The following is a 24720-nucleotide window of genomic DNA, read 5'->3' as shown; positions in this document are numbered from 1 at the left end:
TATGATTACGACGACGCCAAAATTACTTACCGATCTAAAAACAGAACAGCAAAAATACTTACCGACGCCTTTTTAAATATCAACAGTCTTACATTACATTTAATCTTTAATTATTGTTAGGTAAATTAAACGTACAATTTGTGCTGTTTTTCCTATAGCAAGACGCTCATAAAGTCATAAAGGAAGTTCAAAGCTAGTAAACTACATCAGACACATGCACATTTTTATGAAATTATTAACTTCAATTTTGACAAATAAACTGGTTACCTAGTGATTTACACCATACCACTTCGATCATTTCGATTTATTCTGCTCGTTAATTTCTTAGTGCATATTTATATTGGTTGCATAAATTTAATTTCGATCGCGCAAAAAATGTTATAAGCACGTCGAACGTTAAGGGTTACCGTTCTCAGACAATAATTGGAGTCGTCGCTCCGCTCCTCCTCCAAACAATTGTCTTCGAACGGTAAAAATCCCTTACCGTTCTCCATACTTAATATACTATTTTGCGCGATCGGTCATTTCTGACTATTTACCATGGGTGTTTCCATGACAGTACGTAGAATTTACCAGTTACTATGATTACGACGACGCCAAAATTACTTACCGAGCTAAAAACAGAACAGCAAAAATACTTACCGACGCCTTTTTAAAAATCAACAGTCTTACATTACATTTAATCTTAAATTATTGTTAGGTAAATTAAACGTACAATTTGTGCTGTTTTTCCTATAGCAAGACGCTCATAAAGTCATAAAGGAAGTGCAAAGCTAGTAAACTACATCAGACACATGCACATTTTTATGAAATTATTAATTTCAATTTTGACATTTAAACTGGTTGCCTAGTGATGTACACCATACCACTTCGATCATTTCGATTTATTCTGCTCGTTAATTTCTTAGTGCATATTTATATTGGTTATTGCATAATTTTAATTTCGATCGCGCAAAAAATTTTATAAGCACGTCGAACGTTAAGGGTTACCGTTCTCAGACAATAATTGGAGTCGTCGCTTCGCTCCTCCTCCAAACAATTGTCTTCGAACGGTAAAAATCCTTTACCGTTCCCCATACTTAATATACTATATCAATTTTATTAACTATTATTATAAACACTTCTCATCAATACAAAAGTAATGGATTCCACATAATCTGGTACTGTAATGGTCAGTAGCAATGATTCGCTAAATGAAATGCAGTAAACAGCATGCGATTAGGTCGTGAGGAGCGCTCTTAATTAATTTAAATGTTAGGACCAATTACCGATTTTTAGGACGTCTGCAAGCCTCACAATTGTAAAAACTAAAGCCCTTGTTTAGAGGGGATCTTTTTTCTTTTGAACCATGGCAAGTTACATTTCGTAAGTACCGTAATTTTGAGCTTTTCCGTAAATTAATGCACATTAATTATTATTAAATGTTTATACAACAAGTAGATGATAGTAGGTCACAACTGTTTGGATACGTGAAAAAATTAATTGTATATAAACTGATTCGGTATAAATTAGTATTTAGCGAATGCTTTTTCTCATTTGGGGTGTAAGGTTTTCAGTATTCAATTTGACAAATGTGACGGTCTGCCGCCTTACATTCTACACAAAAGTCACAAAAGTAGCGAGAAAAGTGCGGCCGTCAAAGCAGTATATATATTCTGTGGTTCTGTGACTTGAGGAAAGCCTAGCTTTAGTTCGGGTCTAGCCCCGTATCTCTAAGGATCACTCTAATCTGCTCCGTCAGTTGTAAGCCACTTTCTGTTTCCTTAGAACATCAAATGGTCCATTTTTCCTTTTCTAATCTCTCGCGTTCTCTTTTTAATGTCATAGTTTCGCTGATTAGTTCAGTAAAGTGTGTTTTACACTCGGAACAAATGGGAACTTAGCAAGGAACGCAGAAAGTATGATCTGGAGAACGAATGGACGAAGAAATTATACAAAAAATGCAGTTACTGATACATAATAGAAACAGACAAAAATTATAAAAGCGGCAGTTTGATGCATCAGTGGAGTCAAAGCTCGAGGGCCCTGGTGCGAATCCGGGTTTGAGCATGGATATTTGTAAATGTATAGGGAATTGGGTTGGTAGAGCAAGCTTGACTGATACCCCGCCATTAAAAAATAAAGGCCAAAATGAATATCAAAGAATTGAAGCGCAAAAAAGGCATTGTTATTCGGCAGTTAAAGCATGTGAAAACCATTTAGAGGTATTCGGACCAAATGTGGGCGAAAATTCGAAAATTAAAAGCTCTTTCTGGGAGAAGCTTAGACTAGTGGTAGAACTGTCTAGGGAAAGATGATATGTACCTAATATGGGAAGGTGAAAAACCATTTCTACCTGTATTTTCTGAGACTAATTTATTGTGGATTCAGGTTTCACTTTCCATTTCTCGCTGGATTTCATGTTTTGCACGGTTTTCACTTTATGCTGAAATAATAACCTCACACTTATCCATTCTTACATAGTTACGGTTCTCCATATAAATATAACAATACGTTTTCACAAATCCTTATTTTGATACCACTTGTTACTGTAATCATACAATTTGTCAATCTATAGACCAAGCATCCTAGTTGTTTCACGGTGTTCTTATATTAATTTCCATAAATAATTATGAATGAAAGCAAATTTCAACACTGGATGGCAAATTTCGCAATCGCGTCAGGAAACAAAACGCTGTACGCCTGTCTGTAAGTGCTTGCGAGCCCATTTATATGTTGAAAAAGATTAATGTTGAGACACGAATAAATGAAAATAAAGTGCAAGAGATTAATAAAGCAGCTTCACCATGGAAAATGTGTCGCCAGACAAATTTTTAATATACATCTGTACTGTACACTTTTTTCCGCTTATAATTAACGACCCAGTTGTAAATAAGCTTCCTGTCAATTTAGGTAAAAGAATCTCCTTTTTCGCTCGAAAAGTCTCTTCCAAAGCAGAAATTTTAATTCCCGAAAATGAGAGATCGAATTTCTCCTTTTTCTTTGATCTTATACCCGTCCATGAAAGGAGATCTTATTCGTATTAAAATCAATGAAAAACAACCTTTTCATATTAATATACTGCAGGGCGGATGAAAGGATCTATGAGCGAACTGGGATCTTATATATTAACTAGTGTTGCAAATTTGATTAGCGCTATTAGATCTTAGCGCGCTACAAGAAACGGTCGACTTTCAGAGTTTGTGATATCGATTAGTTTTTTGTGGCGTCGCGACGCCTACACTATTATAGAAATCGGTAGATTTTTTTCATTTTATTCTTCTTAAAGATAGCTTACTGTACAATTGTTCTATACCTACCAACAATTTAGGTACGAGGAAGGTATGTGTTGGTTATACACCTAATCACTCGTACACCTTTATTATATCTACTGCGCTGTTTATTTTTCATTTAGTGTAATTTTACTTATTTCTGTATGTATGTATAACTGTAGAATAGCATTTTATATTGCGATTCTCAAGGGCGACAGAAATTATTTAAACTGTTTTGGTAAATAAAATCCCTTATGGAGGACGTTATAATTTTTTGTTACTATATGTAATTTATGTTTATGTGTTAGCGACAGAACAGGGTGTTTTAGTGTAAGAATGCCTGGGGAACAAAAGTTGTTATTTTTCTTAATTTGCCTCGGTGCGTTGGTAGTATAGCACGCGGCGGAAGTCGCCATCATATTACCTCCTTTGCGCTGGTCACTTATTTTGACTTGACTTATGATAAAACAGAAGAGACGATGTTAGGTTTCTTTTATTATGCCACTGCCAATGGGGTGGAGCATTCGATCCTCTCCTCTCAGCCAACCCCACCGCTGTTGAGGGTAAATCCCGCTAAGCGGATCGAGTTAGCTCGTACGGTCATGTGTATAATCCACATAGGTATTCAATCTTGGTGGGTCAAAAACTTAAAAACGGTGGGTTTTTTAAGAAAGTGAAGAAGTGAATCAAAGTTGTAGCAAATTTAATGAGCTTGTATTTATATGAAAAGAATGTCTTTCTAGGACGCACCGTTTTCAAATTGGAAGTAAAAAACTATCAAATGTGCCCATCAAAATCACGGTCTCCCCCCTCACCCCTCTAGCACACCCCGTAGTCGGGGGGACTTTATTATATGTTGATCAGGGAACCTTCTTCTACACATTTCCGAAGGAATTAGTAATACATGATTTAGTTCCCCTATTTGCCATTTTTTGATCTATTCTTACTGAACTAATAATAGTCCAGGAAACGAAGCTTAAAATTTTTTCAAAATGCACCGTTTTGCATGAAAAGTTAGGATCAAGTTCAACTTACCCTCAACTTCAAAATCTGTATTATGCCGATGGGCGCTCTTTATATTTTAGTGGTGCAAACTACCCCTTGTTGCCTACAAAACCATATATTGAAACTTAAGGTGAGTAAAATTTTGTTCGGATGAGTTGAGTAATGATTGTTAGATGCTTTCGAACATTATTTCAGATTATTTCAACCCTTAAAAACCAATCATTATTGCGGTTTAATTAAACAATTAATAAATAATCACAGCGTTTTAATTTTAAAATGTTATTGATTAATATATTACTAATTTTGTCACTTTTAAACCCTTAAAACCACCCATTAAAACATCACAGTGTTTAAAAACTATACTTTTTACGTTTTTCATTCATTTTACCAACGTCATAAAACCATCTTCTTACACTCGTCTTGTTTAACAATCGGAGCACTGTTATCACTATGTTCGCCTGAGCATCCAGAACAAGTAAGGGCGAATTTTCTGACAATTGCAAAACATTTTATAAAATTGTCTCTTACTTTTAGCTTTAAAAGGGGACAGGCAATCTTAAAGAGTTCCGACGAGGTAGTGGTCGCATTGTAAATATGCGTTTTAAGCGCGGTTTAGACGCTACGATCTTGGCTTCGATAAATCGTAACGATCTGATTGTCCAATTTATCGTTCAATAAATCGAAAGAGTGCGTATACTGTTTACATGTAACGATTTCTTGTTCCAATCTCATTGTCGATCACGGTTTAATACAGTTTTTATTTTTTTACTTTTCAACTTGTCTTTTGGTTCTGTCCACTAATATAAATTATACTCGCATTTTATTGCTTACATTGCTTGCTTACAAGTTACAATAGACTCTTAATCTCGATTATGATTTATGAGTAGCCATGTGTCGCTAAATATTTTTTTTTGGGTGGCCAAACTTGATCGCCACTCGCCAAATGTAAAACGTGTGCGCTAGAGACAGTCCAAGTAGCCCAAATGGATACAAAACTGGTTCACGTCGGCAACATTAGGCACAAATCGTAGCGATAAATCGCTGATATTGTTTACACGTTCCAATTTATCGCTACGATTCGCAGAAATTGAAGCCGGCCGCCATCAACCATCCAATCCAATTCCAATTCCAATAAATCGCTACAATCCTCTGTTCACACGCAACGATAAATCGTAACGATTCGATCGTAACAATAAATTGTTACAATTTATCGTAGCGTCTAAACCGCGCTTTAAGCGTCTATTGCCCAGTTTCACAACCGATGATTAAGGTAATCACTGATTAAAAATATTAGAATGGGAAACAATTGAGCGTATAATCAAAGGTGGCTAACATTCTAATATTTTTAATCAATCATCGTTTGTGAAACCGGGCATTAATCTCACATAATTTTTGTCGTACAGCAAAATGTTTAAAATCAAAAAAGCTACAACTGAAGGTGCGTAAAAAATGCTACAGTATCAAATTGTAGCTTTCTTTAATTTTAAATTAAATTTTGCCGTACGACAACTGTGTGATTCATATGCAAGCACTACCTCGTTGGAGCCCTTTAAGCTCGCCCCCTTTTAAAACTAAGAGTAAGAGATAGTTTTGTACCTTTAAAAAGGGATTTGTTGCAATTGTAAAAATGGATGCTGTGTCATATGTGGCTGTAGGAAAATTGGGCGTTACGCTGTTACTGCAAATTAACTTGTTATGGATGTTCCGGAGACCATAGTGACAACAGTGCTCCAATTGTTAAAGAAGACGAGGAAAGGGTGCTCATGACGTTGGTAAAATGAATGGAAAATGTTAAAATCCTATGAAAATGATAACAATTTGAAATTTAATTGTTTGTGTATAAATTTGCATGTACGTATTTTTAGCTACTAATAGTTATTTGTGTACCAAGGCCGTAAAAGTGATCTTTTTTGGCCGAAGCTGCTGTTTGTGGCCGAGGCGGTAGCCGAGGCCGCAATCCAGATGAGGCCTAACAAATCACTTTTGGCCAAGGTGCACACAACATTTTTTAGGCGATCATCAAAAAAGAATTCAAAAATTTGCTCATAAACATATTTTTTCTGAAAATCATGGTTATCTTAGACAATTAAAAACAAAGCATTTCCTATCATGTAATAAATTATAATTAGCATCTTTGCGTGTGTTTTGTGCGTATCAAAATGGGTGATAGCGACAGTTCAGATACCCAAAATGAAATTTTGGAAGCTGCAAGCGTTGCGACCCTAAGTCATATATGATATAAGAGCAGGCGTTTGAGAGTAAAAGTACAATCGCAACTTCCTCCGCTGCGCAAGATTTTAATAATGTCAAATGCAATAGGTCCTTCGTAACTGTGGCTTCCAAGACTTTATAGTTAACATGCTGTACAATTATTAGAAACCTGATTACCTACTTTGATGGTAGGTATGGTATAGGTAGCTACTTGTGTTCTCGGTTAATTGCTGGTGATTATTCGTATAATAATGTAAGCAACAACATCTTCCTCATGTTTTGGTTCTACAATTCAAAAAGGTCTGCAAGCAGTAAAGATTGAAACGTCAAACTATAATTTTAAATGTGAACATTGTGATTATGCAAAATGGTGTGAAACATTCCTACAAGTCCGAAAATGAAAAAAACGCACGTGGATGGCCCAATCCTTGATGGCGCGAGACCAGATAGACGCTTTGTATCAAACAGATTACTGTTTCTCACACATCAGTTTCAAATAAGTACAGTTTGACAGATGTGTACAATAAAGTGAAACTTTATGGCCGCATAAGCGACCATAAAATCAACGTTTTTGTGATGATAGCCTAAAAAGTAGTTTTTAAACATTGTAAATTATAAGAGGTAGTTTTTAAGGGTTCAAATATTCTGAAATATCGTTCCAAACTCAACTCATCTGAACCAAATTTTATTCACTTAAGTTTTAATACATAGTTTTGTAAGCAAAGAAGGGGTAGTTTTCACCTCTAAAACATGAATGGCCTCCAACGGCGAAGGGTGTAAGTTAAAGTAATTCCCAAATTTTCGGGCAAATCGATGCATTTTGAAAAAATTGCTAGTTGTACTATTTTAAGCTTCGTCTTCAGGGCTATAACTAAAAGGTGATCATTTCAAAATTGAAAATATGTTTCTATGTCTTCAAGTGTATGTGAAATTTAAAACTGTGAATGGTCAACAGGCAACAGTTTTTTATCTCTACTTTGAGCGAATGTTTGTATCATCATCTTCATCAAATTTTATAGTTAAAGGTTACAATTTGAAACCTGAAACTAACAAGGTAGATTTGGGAAGTGTCGGCGCAATGGATTCCCAAGGGGCTCGACCCAGAACAGAAACGACGTAGACAACAAATTAGTGAGATTTTCTTGGTCTAGGTGATTTCAGACAACTATAAAACGCAAAAAGTACAAATTGTTCAAGGTATCCAACGAATCCCTGTCTGGCACCCTGTAGGTAAGTAGCATCTCGTTCCAAAACTCAAAAAACATAACAGGAACCAGGGGGTGTTGATTTTGATCGAATGCGAATACGAATGCTGTGGAGTTGTATTTTGCAAAATTACCACAAACATTTTTTTGAACGCGTTATTAGAAGAACCTTAAAATAAGTGTCCTCATGTTGCTATGGTTCGTTCTAATTTTCACAATAAAAAGCAACAAACTATAAGATGAATGTACAGTATGGGTGCTTAAGTCCAAAAGTGAGATAAAGTTCGTATTTTTTAGTAAAGCCCCCGCTCCCCCCCTCTTACTGTTCCGACGTAGCGCCACGTTCATAATATGCTCCCGAAACCACCTTTTGGAGGAGGGGGGAGGGCGAAAATATAGATTGCTAATGACTGGGTAGGGATTGCCTACCCATTCTGGAGCCAACTAGCTATAGTTTCTATATTTGTTTGATTTTTTAGCTCAAAAGTGGCTTACCTAGCCACAAGGGTAAGTAGTTTAGTCACATAAAGTTTTGTGGCACTCAGGGATAGAACTTTTTCAGTGCGGGTTGACGAGAAAATTATGGCCAACTGCTAATTACTTAGGGACACAATTACTTTGACTCAGCGCCACCCCCGATACCCACACAAAACCGAGATCTTGGCTGTCGTTGATCTGATGCTAGCTGTACAACTGATTTTATATTGGGGGGGTGGGGGGACAATATGAATATCGCAACGAAACGAACATTCTGATCACATTATTTATTAGCCACTTCTTTATAAAAAATTCGAACATGACCTCCAGGTTTGAATAATGAATAAGAGGACAACGATGCGAACTTTTTTCCTAACATCCCAGACTAGTAGATAGGCTAGGTTGATGGTGCCACATTTTTTTTAAGTTTAGGCTCGAGGTTAGGATGTGACTTTCGTGTTGAATGAACGCTTATTTTATGAGACTTTCGAGACCATCTGAGTTAGAACTTGGAAACTGTAGTCTCTATTATGTAACTGCCAATCGACTCAATCTGGCTACTTAGGAGCCGAGGAAAGGTTTGTACTTGTCATTTTTAACAAATACTCAACCAAATTCTGTGTCCCACAAACGTGTTGTACAAAACTGTTTTATTAACCATTTTTTTAATAATAATAAAAGATAAACTTCGTATAATTTTTCCTTTCGTTTACCATCGTTGTGCCTCTTTTTCTGTTAAAGGATGTAAGGATTGTAGACGAATTTCACACCACGCAGTTACAAAATAAACAAAACATTATATAAAAATGTGGAAAGGTATTATCCCCTCATAAGATCACATTTAATTGAAAAGCAACCACTCAATTTTTCACTTATAATTGCACAAGAGGTTTGTATTTTACCGAGTAAATTTGGGTTGTTTAGGTAATGAAAATCTGTTGCCTAGCAATTAGACGAGAAAAACTGCCAACTAATAAAAATGCGACACCGCAGGTGGAGCATTTTTAGGTTGACAGTTTTTCGAGTTCAATTGCTAAAAGGAAACAGATTTGAATTGCCACAACCCAAATTTATTCGGTTTAAATACAAACCTCGAGTGTAATTCGGCAGGACAATTTAACGAACAAGAAATTCACCAAACTAATCAATTATTGACAGACGTCAAACTACTCATATGGGTAAGGATAATGCGATTATTGGTTCGAAAATGAATAAGTGAAAAAACCACTAGTGCATTTGTCGCTGGAAAAGTTGCAGGTAACTTTTGCCGCTGTCAAAGTGACAATTACACTGCGGCTTATGTGATTTTTTATACATGAGTGGAATTGTCGTACTTAAATTATATATAGTCCGTCGTGAACTGTGTAAAATACCTGGAAAAACCTTCAAAAGAATTAGGTATCTTATGCAATAAACAGAGGAATATATCACGTACCTATAAAATCTAATTAACTACACAGTAGGTGACCAGGTGCAATGTAGCCAATAAAATACAAATGCAGAAAGAAAGAACTTACAGAAGGGTCTTAAAAAGATTGCAGTCGTACTTCTGCAAGATTGTTATCCGCAAAGGAAATTGGATAGGATTTCTATTTTGAGGCCAACTCTACACACGTTTGGTTTAAATTGCTCTGTCGAAGTGCTGACAGTTTGTAAGCTCTCATATCAACATATAATGATATAAAAGGATTCAACGTTCGCCATTTAAAGTTTGTTATCCTACGATTAAGGTTGTTGGTGAAGCCGAGATCCCGGAAAAACAAGCTCTCAAACGCAACTAAATACCGCAATCTTTAATCAACCTCACCCATGCCACAGAATAAGATCAGTTTCGGTTACACCGATGTTGGAGAAATACCCTTTCGGACCTTTATTTGAATTTGCTACTCGATTTACTATCAAAAGTGGATCGTATTATACCTCAAAGAAAACCAACCCTAAAGTTAACACAAAGTATTTTCATTAAACTTTTGATTTTCATGCAGGAAGCTTAAACTCATAAGGTTAAAGGGAACTAACCCTAGATCTAAATTTGCCATTCTCATTCTCGCACAAGAAAAACGTAATTTTTTGCAAGAGAAGGGTCAAGTTTTAATCACTTATGTCGGGGGGTGAATTACTTTGACATACCGCGTAACTTTATGATGAACTTCCACGTAAATTATAACAGATCAAATACAGAGATCCTAAGCATTCTCTAGAGCTCAAATGAATGCAGGATCCGCATACGTATACTCTATTGCATCAAAATGGTTGAAAACTGGGAAACATCAAATTAGCTTCGTACGTATATGATACGCTATCTTATCTCTCTAACAGAAATTATATCAGTCTCGTTCAATAGAAAATTGGAAACTTGTTCTAGAAGTCAACGAGGAAGCATCTCCATCGCATTGCGTTAATATTGAGAAAAAGCTAGCATCGATTTAAGGCTGTGATCTTAACATATGGCCACGACCTCTCAAACCACGTTGCTTACCAATTACCAATCCCATTGGCCCCTACGATCGAAAAGCCAACCGGCGTTTTCCCAATTTCTCTCAAAACCCAAGTCGCATAATGGCACAACTAATTAACATACAACCGCAAAATAGTACCAAAACACCTACCAAAAAACTTCAATGCGAACTAAGCTAATTGAATCACTCCATGTAAAAACTACCGGCACCACCGCTACCAACAAATACAATTCGCGCATCCGATTTTTAATTGAGAATAGAGCACAATAATCCTAAAATACCACAATCCGCTAGGCAAATAAAACGACATAAGTAAAAGTTTTTTTTTGCAGATCTACTCGGTTTTCGCAACAACCCTGCCAGTTGCCGTCGATTTACTACTGCGGATCCAGGTTTTCAGGCGCAAACTCCAGCATCCAGCTCTATCTGTATGCCCGGACTCGAGATAAAACAAGGAAAATACGCAAAGCTTATTAGAGATCACAAACATTACACACGCAACACTAATTTTCACCTTGCACTTCTATGTATTTTTTATCGCAGATATATGATTTGGTGGTGTCGTATTTCTGGGTGTAGTTAAGGGGTTGCAGCGACGCACTCAATAACGCTTTATCCAAAGTATGCGTTTAACAATGTGGCCCTTAATGGAATATCAGCAATTTCAATTTTTAAAGCGGTTACGCTATCATAAAATTGCGACGAGCTCCGCATACACAGAATAAATGAATTCGCGTTTAAGGGTCAGCGATGTATTGAACACATAAAGTAATTAAGGAAAATTAACTTAATAAGGGCTACATTTGCACGATTGTAACGAACGTTCTGGGAGTGTATATCAAAATAGGTTAGCAAAGAGAGAGACGTCATAAGTGCGTTGTTCCTGAAAATCTTTGAGAGACGGCTCTCGTTCCTGAAAGGCTCTGGAATGTCATTCAAGCCATTTTATAAAAAAACGTGAGCTTTAACACCACAAATTTGGCGCCATCCAATATTCCATATGTCACTTGTAAATTATTAGAGGGATTGAACTAGAGCACTACCTCCGTAAATGTAACGCAGAGCTCGGTACAGAAACCCATCAAACTTTCATATAAAACTGCCCTTATCACAGTGCATGTTATTATTCATGGAGAGGTTTTTGTCTTGAAACGTATGACGTCTTTTTGGACGCCTCGGGGGCTTCTTCAAACGTAGAGAATGCTTTATAATTCTTTTCAATGGCGAGTGTGGTAGTGTATTGCTCAAAATGAAAGGTTAAGTAGTATTTCGACCGCAGGGGTGCAAAAGTAATACTACAAGGGTATGCATGGAAAATAATACCCTACTTTAATTGGTTGAGAGTTTCATACTGAATTCCTAAATCGACTATGAATTCAAATTGTTATCGCTCATTCAATATGAAAGAAGGGTGCTTTAATTTGAACAAGTTAGAAAAGCTATCGTAAACGATTTACAATAAGCGCATTTCCACATTAATAGTATTTTTCCCGAGACCCCAGACAAATTCGTTTCAGCCATTTACCCAAAATGATAACGAACCATTATTTAAAAGGCACCTTCTGTTAAAATTTCGGAAAGATCCGCCTTCAACTGAAAAAGTTTGGTTTTCCCATACACAATTCATGTTTTGACGTGCAGTTCCAATTCATTTTCACTTATAATTGCACAAGAGGTTTGTATTTTACCGAGTAAATTTGGGTTGTTTAGGTAATGAAAATCTGTTGCCTAGCAATTAGACGAGAAAAACTGTCAACTAATAGGTTGACAGTTTTTCGAGTTCAATTGCTAAAAGGCAACAGATTTGAATTGCAACAACACAAATTTACTCGGTTTAAATACAAACCTCGAGTGTAATTCGGCAGGACAATTTAACGAACAAGAAATTCACCAAACTAATCAATTATTGACAGACGTCATCTAGTCATATGGGACAGGATAATACGATATTTGTTTCGAAAATGAATAAGTGAAAAAACCACTAGTGCATTTGTCGCTGGAAAAGTTGCAGGTAACTTTTGCCGCCGTCAAAGTGACAATTGCACTGCGGCTTATGCGATTTTTTATACATGAGTTGAATTGTCAACTAAAATTTTAGAAAAGGTGGTTAGAAAAAATTTACCTGTACATTCGCATTCTATTTCTTCATACCTGATTTTAATTCACTTTTATGCCTCTTCAGTTAAAATGTCGGAAAAAAATGGTCTACAAATAAGAAATTTGTGCTTGTGCGCTTCTTGACACATTTAATTTGATTGTATACAAAGCACCTTCTGTTAAGAAAAGAAACATTCGTCCATCAAAAAAGTATAGACGATTTTTATTTATATAGAAACTTTCGCGGGTATACGCTCAACGATTCCCCAAAGTTTCATCGCAATCGCATGAGCAGTTTAGGCAGTCATAGGAGACATACAGACAGACATACATTTATATAGATAAAGTAATAACCATGGCTGCCAGTAAAGTCAATTTTCTTTTTCTTTATCAATGCATTTGACCGTTTCCTAAATCAAATTGGTGTTTGATTAAATTGTTGCATCTTTCCGATCCAAAATGATCGCTAAAACTGGGGTTCATGTTTGAGTTTTCGCTAACCAAGAAGCAAAATGCAACAAGCGTATAGGATTTATAACCACAATAAGCACAAAAGTGTGTGAGGACTGAAAAAATTTTTGCTTTTTTCGTAAATGACGCAGTCAAAATTCCTTCCTTGGTGCAGGCTTCAGCACGATAACGAACCACAAAGCGAAAAAAGTAAAACAATAGCTGTTACGATAAAAATCTAGTAACTGCCGTAGGAACGACAGGCGCACGGCCAGACGGACGGACAAAATAGCCGCAATAGCGCATTTTTTTTGTTATTTTTGTGGAAGCAGGTATTTTTATCTCTTAAAAATTATAAAAATCTTCATGTGTGATACTGTGACAGAGTAAGTGATACCAAAGACCTTCAAAAATGAGTAAACGGTAGTACGGAGTGAATTATCAAATAATTAACCTCATACGCTGAAGCAACATGCCATTGAAGATCATCACAATTTATAAATGTTCTGGAAACCTTGTACACTTTTGACGAAACTAAATGCAATGTTAGTGCCGCGCATGCGTTAATGCTACCCTTGTGCCGGCATGTATAGTAAAAAAAGTTTACCAAAAAAGGAACTGTGTGAAAACATTTGCATATCACCACTTTCACCCCTACTTGTATACCACCTTCATTGTTGTTTGACACTCTCAGCACGTTTTTAATTTTTATATCGAAGGGATTTCACGTTTATTTGTGAACATACCATGAAACTGACAGTTCGCATAATTAAACAACTCGAAACTGACAGGTCCGTTTGAGAAGTGTAGTGAGGTTTCCAATGGATTAAAGTGTAGAATCGAAATCTGATAAATCCGACAGCAGTACGTAATGAAAATCCTTTGCAATATGTTTCAGTTTGCATCGTCAGAAATAAATAAGAATCTATTAAGACAGGTTTCTGGAACAACCTGTATATTTTAATCTAAAAAGATAGCAAATTAAATATTCTTTTCAAAAAAATAACACTCCGTGAATGATATTAGTTTTCTATACGATTTTTTAAAACTTTTTACCTCTACTCTTTGTCTATTAAAATATATTGTTTAATAGTAATGTCTTTTCAGCTACAATGTCAACATAGTTTCGTTTCTAAGAAATTAGCTTTTGTTTCATAGCCTTCTGTGGTTTAAAGTTTATATTAATCGCATAGTAAACCAATACCATCTATGATATTTATATTTTATTTACGTCTTTTTGAAAACAGAATTATTAATATGCTATCTTTTTGGATTAAAATATACGGGGTGTTCCTTTAAAAAAAATTAGATTACGTCCGTTAACTTTTTACTCGACCCCGTTTACTTATTCTGAAAACAGAATATTATTCAACAATTCTTTTCTATAAAAGATTTCTCTGTTAAAATATATTCATTATGAAATTCACAAATTTTTGAGCGAGCGAATAATTTCAATTTTTGATTTTACCGAAATGAATGGAACGTTGAAATAAAGTCAGTTCGCAAACCGTCAAGGTTTCATTAATTTGTATAAACATTCTGCGACAAAATATGGAGGAATTTTGATTTTACAATTTTAAGTGTGAAGGTTAAGAATTAAGATTAGAAGTTAAGAAACGTGAGTAAAGGAATTATGGGGTCTATTCGAGAATTATTTAGAAACGTTTTATAAGGGGACTTTATCAAAGTAGAATTTAATTGAGTTAAACGATGGCACATGCACAAAGTTTATGGATAAGGAGGGCCGATGTAAACAAGTGCTCGCATTTCGTCGGCTCTTGCCGAAAATGAAAAATAATGATGGAGATGGTTCGTTTGACTTAGCGTACGGAACAGTCCGTTGCGTGTATATTCAAATACGCATTTTTCCGGCAGCCAGCCGATGTTTTAAAGTTTTGTTTGTCAGTTAAATTGAGTAGTGATTTATGAATAGTTTTCCGATTGCTGCCCAAAGTCGGTGTTTACGAAATTACTTTCAAGTTATACGCGTTTCAAAGAATGTTTAATTTGGATTTTCAGTTCCCAAATGCGGATCTAATTAAATATGGTCCTAAGAAACTTCATAAGCTCATAAACCGTAAAGTCATTATCAATCAATCCTACGTATACTAATTGCATCACCATAAGGCGATGAGCGATGTGTCGTTATATCCCGATCCAATATTATCATTTACTATAAGATTTTATCGTGATTCTCTGTCTAACTATTCAGAAACGCTCAGAATTGTACCAAAATTGACTTGCCAATTCAGCAATATCTTGTACCGACTCAATGCAGGCAGGTGCAATCCTTCAGTTACGTTTTGAAACCTTACAGCAGCTTTTTTTCGCAATGTACTACTTTAGCGAAAATATATCCCAAGTAAGTGACCGCTAATTACACATTGTCTGAAAAGGGTTGTTATTGAAGGCTCGTATTGTATTTACCAAAAGTCTCCGAGAGTGGTTTTTAAAAAGTCCTAAGGAGCTTCTGATTCATGGATAGTCTACGTATTAAGTTTTAGGAGAACTAAAATATCAGGGTGTTATACTGAGGATTTAAGTAGAAGATTATTATTATTAAGTTTAAGAACGAATCAAAGAGGTCCTGGGGCCTTAGCATGAAATTTACTCCAAACAGAATATATTATGTAAAACTTTGACAGCATTACAAATATCCCAACTTCCAACTTTGAGTTGTTTGCGCCCTATAGGTATAGATCTATAAGGTGCATAGAACGAACATTGTGCACATAAAAACAGAAGACCACTTTAAAATGCTACATACAAAAGAATCGTCACATTTCATAGACTATTCATACAATTGTACCATTACTACACGTATGTGTAGCTAAAGCCTCCGAATTATATTGCACAGAATGGATTGATAGCACAGGATTAACTCCACTAATCTCTTCTATGCGGTTGCCGCATTGCATTAGACTATTTGCAAAATTACTTAGCGTTAACCAAAACCGCAAGAAATTTGATTATTACAAAATGTACTTAATTATATTGCGTTGCAAATAATATTAAGCAATGAGACGGAAATCTCAATGTCTCGCTCTATTATAAATCATTAAAGCTGAAATTTGTGGCAAAACGAAAAAGTGGATAGCAAATTTGATTAAAACGGCAACCGGTTTCAAATTGAAAGCGGTGTTACATAAATTAAATTACCCAAAACAACGAAAATAATTAGAAACTTGCAATTCAATTGGATTATACGTGCGATGCCGATAACCGTTTTTAATCCGCACCGATTGAAGTTTTTCATTTTCGGTTCTTCTTTGTACGAATAATTTTGTGGTTTCGCTTACATATAGCAAAATAAAAGGGCTTTGAAGTGCTGAATTACACTGCACAAATTGTTTCCATCCTTCTAGTCTGAAAAAGTGAGCAAATCGTCTTACATGCGATATGTTACTGTGGATCATGGATGCTGTTTTATCTAAATAATTTATTTTATCAAGAAAAGATAAGTGCCACATTTTTCCCATTCATTTTTTGGGAATACACAAGAAGCGCTAACTTTCTAAGAGATTTTCCAATTATTGGGAATCAGTGATTTGCGTGGAAACAATTGGTCCTCTTATGGATACACATGGCTGTTAATAATTACCATGGTATCTATGTCTATCAGGAACAGACTTTTTTAAATATTCGTTATTGGATGAAACTACTCAAAATTAAATGGAAATATTATTTGTACCAATTCGCAGTAAAAGATCACACTGGGGAATAATTTAAATTAAAGAGACTAAATACATAATCGTTTGCCTTTCTCTTAATCCTTAGGATGTTTGACTCCTTTAGATATTGATTCAAATTTCGTAGGGTGTTTCTGGATTTTATTTATATTTATTTTATGACGTATTCGGATTAAAAATTTCCTCTTTGATAAATTGTTGATGTTGAGTGTTAAAATTTGACTTTCTTCTGCTTTGGTTCCAGATAAAAGAGGAATGCCTCAATTCAGTATGAAAAATCTGGCACTGTGTTTTTGCGACCAGAGTCAAATGGTCAAATTAGAGAAAAGATGCACAAAATTTTATTAAAAATTAAAAAAATTGTCTCAGATCGACCCGGAAAAAAATTTTTCTTATAGAATATGGCCTGTAGAATCCATGATTTCAAACAGTTCCAAGATTGGGCTACTAGTTCAAAAGTTACAGCCCTTTGAATTTTCTTTCGAAATTGGTTTCTAGCCTATAACTTTTGATTGAGAAGTCTGATCGAAAAAGTACGAATTGTTTTGGATTCTACGCACCCAAATTAATAAGAAAAAGTGTTTTCCCGAGAAATTTTGGTGTAGTCGATTTTTTTGGTAAAAAAGGAAGGTTGTACACTGCCTTTTTTTGAGCCCCGAAAAAAAAATTGTCTCAGATCGACCCGGAAAAAAAATTTTCTTATAGAATGTGGCCTGTAAAATCCATAATTTCAAACAGTTCCAAGATTGGGCTACTAGTTCAAAAGTTACAGCCCTTTGAATTTTCTTTCGAAATTGGTTTCTAGTCTATAACTTTTGATTGAGAAGTCTGATCGAAAAAGTACGAATTGTTTTGGATTCTACGCACCAAAATTAATAAGAAAAAGTGTTTTCCCGAGAAATTTTGGTGTAGTCGATTTTTGGTAAAAAAGGAAGGTTATACACTGCCTTTTTTTGAGGCCCGCAAAAAAAATTGTCTCAGATCGACCCGGAAAAAAATTTCCTTATAGAATGTGGCCTGTAGAATCCATAATTTCAAACAGTTCCAAGATTGGGCTACTAGTTCAAAAGTTACAGCCCTTTAAATTTTCTTTCGAAATTGGTTTCTAGTCTATAACTTTTGATTGAGAAGTTTGATCGAAAAAGTACGAAATGTTTTGGATTCTACGCCCCAAAATTAATAAGAAAAAGTGTTTTCCCGAGAAATTTTGATGCAGTCGATTTTTGGTAAAAAAAGGAAGGTTGTATACTGCCTTTTTTTGAGGCCCTCAAAAAAAATTATCTCAGATCGACCCGGAAAAAAATTTTCTTATAGAATGTGGCCTGTAAAATCCATAATTTCAAACAGTTCCAAGATTGGGCTACTAGTTCAAAAGTTACAGCCCTTTAAATTTTCTTTCGAAATTGGTTTCTAGTCTAACTTAGAACTCAAAAAAACCTTACCTGTAAAGCACAAAAAGTCTTCTAAAGTGCCTCAAAAATCATAGTACATTTTTAACGAAAAAAGTTTAACAATTATTTAAAAAATAATTCGCCGTTATCAGTTTCATTAACAAAGTAAACAGAGTCGTCGCCTTGGTCGACAAATTCCTCAGTCCCGCAAATCCCGCGGGATCCCGGTATTTTGGGATCCCGGAATCCCGGTATTGCATTCCCCACTTCTGACTATCAAGACTACTGTATTTCAATATTTTTCATTGTATTCATACTTAGTGCGTTTGCTGTACCTGTAATTTTAATGATAACTTTCTGAAGAAATAATAAAAATAGAAATGAAGATGTTTTTCGAAAACCCGAAATCAAGCCCGAAATTCATTAAGGATAGGGCACCCTAGACATATTTGCCTAGGGCCCCCTGAGGCCGCGGTCTGCCCATGCTCGACTTAATCGGCGGTTGTTATCTGTAACCCATTTAAAAACTTCTGCTAATTATACTTATCCAAATAGTCAGAATGAAATCTCTAAATTCGGCAATCCAGCAAGGCCCTTTTGTTCCTTTGAATGTGTCAAACGGTACAATCGGTTATCACCTGATAGTCTCCTTAAACTGCTTGACCTTGCCGGTTTCAATTCGTATATGAGAACGCAGACAGATTGACCGACACATCGACAAAGGCAAGTGCGGAAAAGTAATCTGATCTGCCTCTGTCATAGAATCGAAAATTTCCTGACAAAGAGGGCATGAAAATGAACGCCTCATGACAATTTTGGGTAAAAAATTTAAAGACGAGTAATTTGTGCTTTTGATAACTGTTAAAACCTGGAGTGTATAAGGGTAAAATCCAAGTTTCCATATTGCGGAACATTAGTAAATTATTTCAGTGAATAATAAACCAGAACTGAACTCAACTACTACATTTAGGGAAATCTGAAGCTTGGTTTGCTCTTCATTTGAGTCGTCAACGGAATAAATAGTATTCCTCAAATGTATCATAAAGTTCGTCATCCACGCTAGAAAAATAGTATATTAAAGCATAAGTTGCAGAAGGCGCTATATTCTAGCACGAGTTCAAGTTTCGAACCTGAGGTTCGAATGAACGAGTGCTAGAAAGGCCTTCTGCAACATATGCTTTATACTATTTTCTCTGTTGAGCATTTTAATTTTATTAAAAAAATTAACAATTCTGACATTTTCTGTAATAAATATTTCAATAAAGAAATTAAGTTGGCAACACCAACAATTTTTCAATAAAGAAATTAAGTTGGCTACGCTACATTTTGAAAAAATTCAATTTAACAAGCGCGTCAAATACGAATTTGTGCAGTATATTTTAGTTTTTTCAATAAAAAGTGAATAATGTGCGAAGAAATTCTTCCATCCACTCCTCCAGAGCTTCGACAGTTAGCAGAAGAGACTGTTCATAATTTGCTACCAGGCAATAATTCCACAATTATTCTAAAAGTTTATAATAATTGTACATTTAGTGACAAAGATTAGTTTTGTAATTTTGTTAGGTTATAACACCTCATTTGTATTAAATGTGGATTTCTCTAAGTACCTACACTGAATTTTCAATACCTAATGATTTCAATTACCCGTATCGTTAATAACTGTAACATAATGTTATAACAATAAGTGAAATTAGTCCACATTTTATTAAACCGTTGAGATAAGTATTAACGTCTAAATCATCCAGGCAGAACTTTGAATTGAACATTCGCGTATATGATCAGCGTGGATGATTTAGACGAGCATGCCAACCACTGAATACCAAATGTTCTTAAAAATCTGTCAGTTGTGGAAAATAGTTACCAAAAATAGTGTTGGAATGAAACCCATTCCAGCACTATTTTTGATATCGGAATACTGTCATTATAAACGCAAAACAGAGAAAAGTTTATTCTCAGTGTATAATGCGAGGATAATGTGTAATTTTTTACACTAAAATTTAACTAATTACTTTGTTGTCGTCGTAAACGCTTATACTCGTATGAATGAGTTGACGACACAGCTGTGTCATTCTCAAAATTGACTGAAGAAATCTGTAACATCAGCGCTGCCCCTATTGACTGCAATTGACTGCATGGTTTTTGTGGTAATCGATCGACTTCTAAGGCATTTATCCACTACTTGCTAAATATCATCTGAAGCATTTCCTTAGGCTTAGACCAAGGGCCATGACTTTATGCTGTTCAATTAAAACTTGTACTTGTGAAAACCATTGCCTGTGGCCATATTACTACAGAAGCATATTTAAACTATAAATCCTCGATGTGTTAGCATTAATTTAATGAAGTTATTTAACCCTCAGGTTCACATCGCGGCGTTGCAAACTAGGAACATTATTTTTGAGGGAGAGATTCAACTTTACAGCTACATATATTTTTATGACGGTAGAAAGCAGAATTTATGATTCAGTTGCTGGAGTTTTAAAGGACATCGTGCAGCATGCATGCTTGCTTACGATGCATGACCGCTGTGCCGTTATTACAAAACGTATGGCTCTAGCTGACCGATGGAATATTATTAGCAATTTAGAATCGGTCGTTCCAGTGACATGCCTTACCTGTTTATTTGATTGTACGTTGCGAGTTTCAAATCCAATATGTAAATAGCGCAAGTGTACCTGCAATCGATAAACGTATACGGTCCGCAGATCAAACTTCTGCACTTTTATTTCAATCTCAAAAACCGTCTCTTTGTATTGTTTCCAAAAGTTTGAACAAATCTATGATGCAGTACTAAAGTTATTTGTCAAAGCAGAGATGGATGTAAGTAATATATGAGTAAATTCACTAGTTTAGAACAGAAAATTGAATTCTTCATAGTTTTACACAAGTAAGTTGTTGATTTTCTGTGAACTATGAACTGTGAACTTACTTAATACTTTGATATATGGGTGTGAATATTACGTAAAATACTATACCTAAAGTGAATCTTAACGATCAACAATTTTTCAAACAAAGATTTTATTGATGACAAGAATGTCTCGCATCATTGAATAATAAATCTTTATTCAATGCTCGCATATAACGTCGGTTCAAAAAGCAGTTCAGCTTCCACAATAGAGGGATGCAAAACTGCCATTGGCAATTTTAAACGGAACTATAATTGTTACATGACTATCAAGCAATTCGATTGTATCGAAAACCATTATGCATTAAAGAGTCGAAGAAAACAAAAAAATACCTTTGAACTCTGCTTGTAACGGCTCAGAAGAGCGCTTTCTGCCCTATTTGTAACAGATATTTCTGAATTTTTCTTCGGAAATGATTGGCAACAGTTTATCGGAGTAACAAGAGAAGTCTTGATTAGTTTTACGTGTTCCAAACCGCAGAATCAGGATTAGGGGCATTAGGGCATCTGCTGCATTGTAAGGAAGCAATTCTGCAGAAAATTCGATGGGTGGGTTCTGAAGGATCGGCTTACCTAGCGTGCTTTTTGGGGGGTAGGGAGCGATTTAGCTCTTAAAGAAACATGGTTTACTTATTATACGCAATTTTCAAAAACGTGGATTTGTTAAACAAAATTGGGCAGGAATTAATCCGAAAAAATGGGGAGGAACATGATTCTCAACTACGCAGGAAGGTTATCGCGATGAAATTCGCCTCGAGATCAATGTTACCCTTCATTTAAAACTCTGAGAAGAATTTGTGTTTTTCAAGAAATCGAAAATAATCTGAGGAATTTGCCAGAAATGATTACTTTTTAATAGGACGAGTTTTCAACGTTCTTAGTCAATAAGAACAATAAAGTTCTGGCCAATAAATGAAGTGCGGTACAATTTTAAATGTCATTATTAAGATTAACGGCAACTGTTTTTTATTTTCCTCACTAGAGAGGAAAATCGCATTTTCTTCACCCTTTTTAAAGACGAAAGTAGTTGTTTCTAAAGTAATTTCAGAAAAAATCCTTTTCGAGTTACCATTACAAGTAAAACTGATTTAAAATGGTGTATTTATGCAAAATGGGGATTTCGTCGTGTAGAACAAACGATAGTTTGGCCGATTTATTTTCAACTGTGAATAAAGCACGAATCCGTTGCATTTTTAATGCGCGTTTTGGTTCCATTATTTGATCAATGTGATCGTGTTAAAATAAATTTCACAACGAAAAAATTGGGATTAAAAGTACGGAACGTGCATTTCGTTTATATTTGGAGTGATTAGTTACGATAAAAAACAAGTTTTCTAACTAAATTTGGGCACATCTCTGGATTAAACGGCAACCGGTTGGTGCTTTTTCAAGTTGTTAAAAAACCGTATACAAAGGGAAAATTGACATTTCCATACTGCGGAACATTGGTAAATTATTCCAGTCAGTAAACAAAATTTCAAGTAAATCTCGAGAAACGAGTTTGTTCCCGATGAAAATCAACCAATAAAATTCACTTTTAGCGAGCAGTCAGATCTACCAGGCGATAGACAAGGTCCAGTTCTGTTGCACAAGGCGTTCCACTACCTAATTTTTTGAATTGCTGCTATTTTTCAAAAGGACATTTCGAATTGAATGATTTTTTTAGTAGTTATATTGAATGATATAAAGTTAAAAATGCTTGATTCTGAATTTTCTCTGACTTCAGTTAGTAGAAGCAGTGAAAGTAACCTCACAAAACTCTAACTTTACTTATGTGCATATGCGAGGAAAAAAATAATTTCTAAAAAAGTGACATTTTAACACCTATCAACACAGATAAAATGCCAAACGTTTTTCCCATATCACAGAAAAAAGTTTATTACTGTGCTAGCCGTGGATTTAATTATTTCATTACAAAAAATTAATTGTTAAGGTAAAATTTTTACCAGTTCCGTAGAGAATAAAATTTATTTTATGCAAGTGGGGCTTTTAACCCCTGTAAACGTAACCAAACCCTTACACATTCTGTTGCAATTGGAATATCACTTAAGGGGATGAAATCTTTCCCGAAAATAAATAAAAAACGAATTTAAGTGAAGAAAAATGCAGACGAGTGATGTAACTTGATACTTTAGAATTTAGAAAGTGGGAATTCAAAGATTCACTCATATTTCCGCTTAAAATGGCGAAATCTGCCCTGAGAAGATAAATAAATTCCGCAATTTAATTTTTACTAAAATTGAAAGGTAGGAACAATGACTCCCTATTTAGTACCTAATAACTTTTCGTTGCATGTTAAGAGGATGGAATGTGCTCTAATTGCTAAACAAACATCTTTAAGGGTAAGGCAAATCAAAATACATGATTTGACCATTCACTACATACTGGTATTTACAATATGGTAGATATACTTAGGTACAGTCAGTTAAAAATTAACCAGTGAAAATATACCAGAAAGGTCAAAAATGGTTAAAACTGTTTTAAGGGAAGACGTGAGTAAATAACACACGAGTGGATCACGATAATTTCAGCGGCAATTTTTTGATTGTTTGACCCATACTGAGGTTTATTATGAGATGAGATGAGATGAGGTTTATTATAACACATGAGAGGTTGCCATTTACAATGTTTTAGGGGTAATGTATGGCACGTACGTGGTGAAAGTGTCGAGCTTCGTACATATGCTATTTTTCATTCAGCACAATTACCCCAAAAAGTGTTGTTTGTGCGGGTGTAGCTTGAAAATCTTTTACATTTAAAGTATTTTCCTACTGGCCATTTGAGATTACCACACGGTATCAATTGCGTTATCCTGCAAAAAATAAAACGCACCGAAGCTAACAAAAACGAGAAATATGTGGTAACCCATACCCATTTTAGAACATATAGGTATTCTATTTTCAGAAATCGAGCTAGCGACTAAATTTACTAAAAAATTTCATTCCCGTAATATATGTCAAAGTTTCAAGTTTCAAGTTATTGGGATTACTCATCCTTTTAAACGGTTCTTATGACTAATAACTTTCCAAACATCTGTATTGTCAAAAGTGTATTTATCAAATACGTACGTAATAACGTTCAATGCAAACGATATAAAAGGGTAAAATCTTACCTTTAAAACTGCTACGTAGTTGCAACTTCTGGAACAAAAGGCGAATTAGAAAAAGAATGTATGCAAAAATGCCGAAATGGCTGCGAAATTAGGATTTCTGAAGTGCATGCGAGATGAATGTTTCAAACGCCAATAGGTAGGTGTACATATTCGATCCGCTATTTAAAAACTTACCCATTTTTGATCCCTAAAGAAAAAAAACAAAAATTGTTTACGCACTACACAAACACGCCCGCAATCACACCACTTTATACAATGCAACTAATTCGGGCGTAGCGACGTAGCACACCTGGTATTGTTCCACAAGATAAGAAAACAGGTGTCGATAAGGAGAGCGTCTTGTTTATTGTTAATAAGACAGAGACGCCGTTTATTCGGGTTTTAAGTAAGGAACGATTGGTTCCCCTACTTCGATTCTTTACTTAATTTTGCAACTCGCGTCACTTTTGCCCTTATACTTGATTTACA

General features: G+C 35.2%; 1 protein-coding gene across 8 annotated transcripts in view; it reads right to left on the bottom strand.

Moving 5' to 3' along the window:
* The window catches only part of LOC116171529 (cyclic nucleotide-gated channel rod photoreceptor subunit alpha), a 249034-nt gene that overhangs the window by 219978 nt on the left and 4336 nt on the right, over positions 1 to 24720 (bottom strand). For 6 of the 8 annotated variants that reach the window (XR_004145462.1, XM_031488416.1, XM_031488417.1 and 3 more), the window contains exon 1: positions 10759 to 10966. The exons of 1 other annotated variant lie outside the window; for it this stretch is intronic. The gene's annotated coding sequence lies outside the window, so the exon portion shown is untranslated. Of the gene's footprint in view, positions 1 to 10758; positions 10967 to 24252; positions 24281 to 24720 lie in introns of those variants that run through there. One more of the 8 variants, XM_031488411.1, reaches the window with a different exon arrangement.

Source organism: Photinus pyralis, unplaced genomic scaffold (assembly GCF_008802855.1).
Source record: "Photinus pyralis isolate 1611_PpyrPB1 unplaced genomic scaffold, Ppyr1.3 Ppyr1.4_LG5, whole genome shotgun sequence".
In the NCBI taxonomy this organism is placed as follows: Eukaryota; Metazoa; Arthropoda; class Insecta; order Coleoptera; family Lampyridae; genus Photinus; species Photinus pyralis.
The sequence above is the reverse complement of the archived record's forward strand: the minus strand, read 5'-3'. Positions and strand labels throughout refer to the sequence as shown.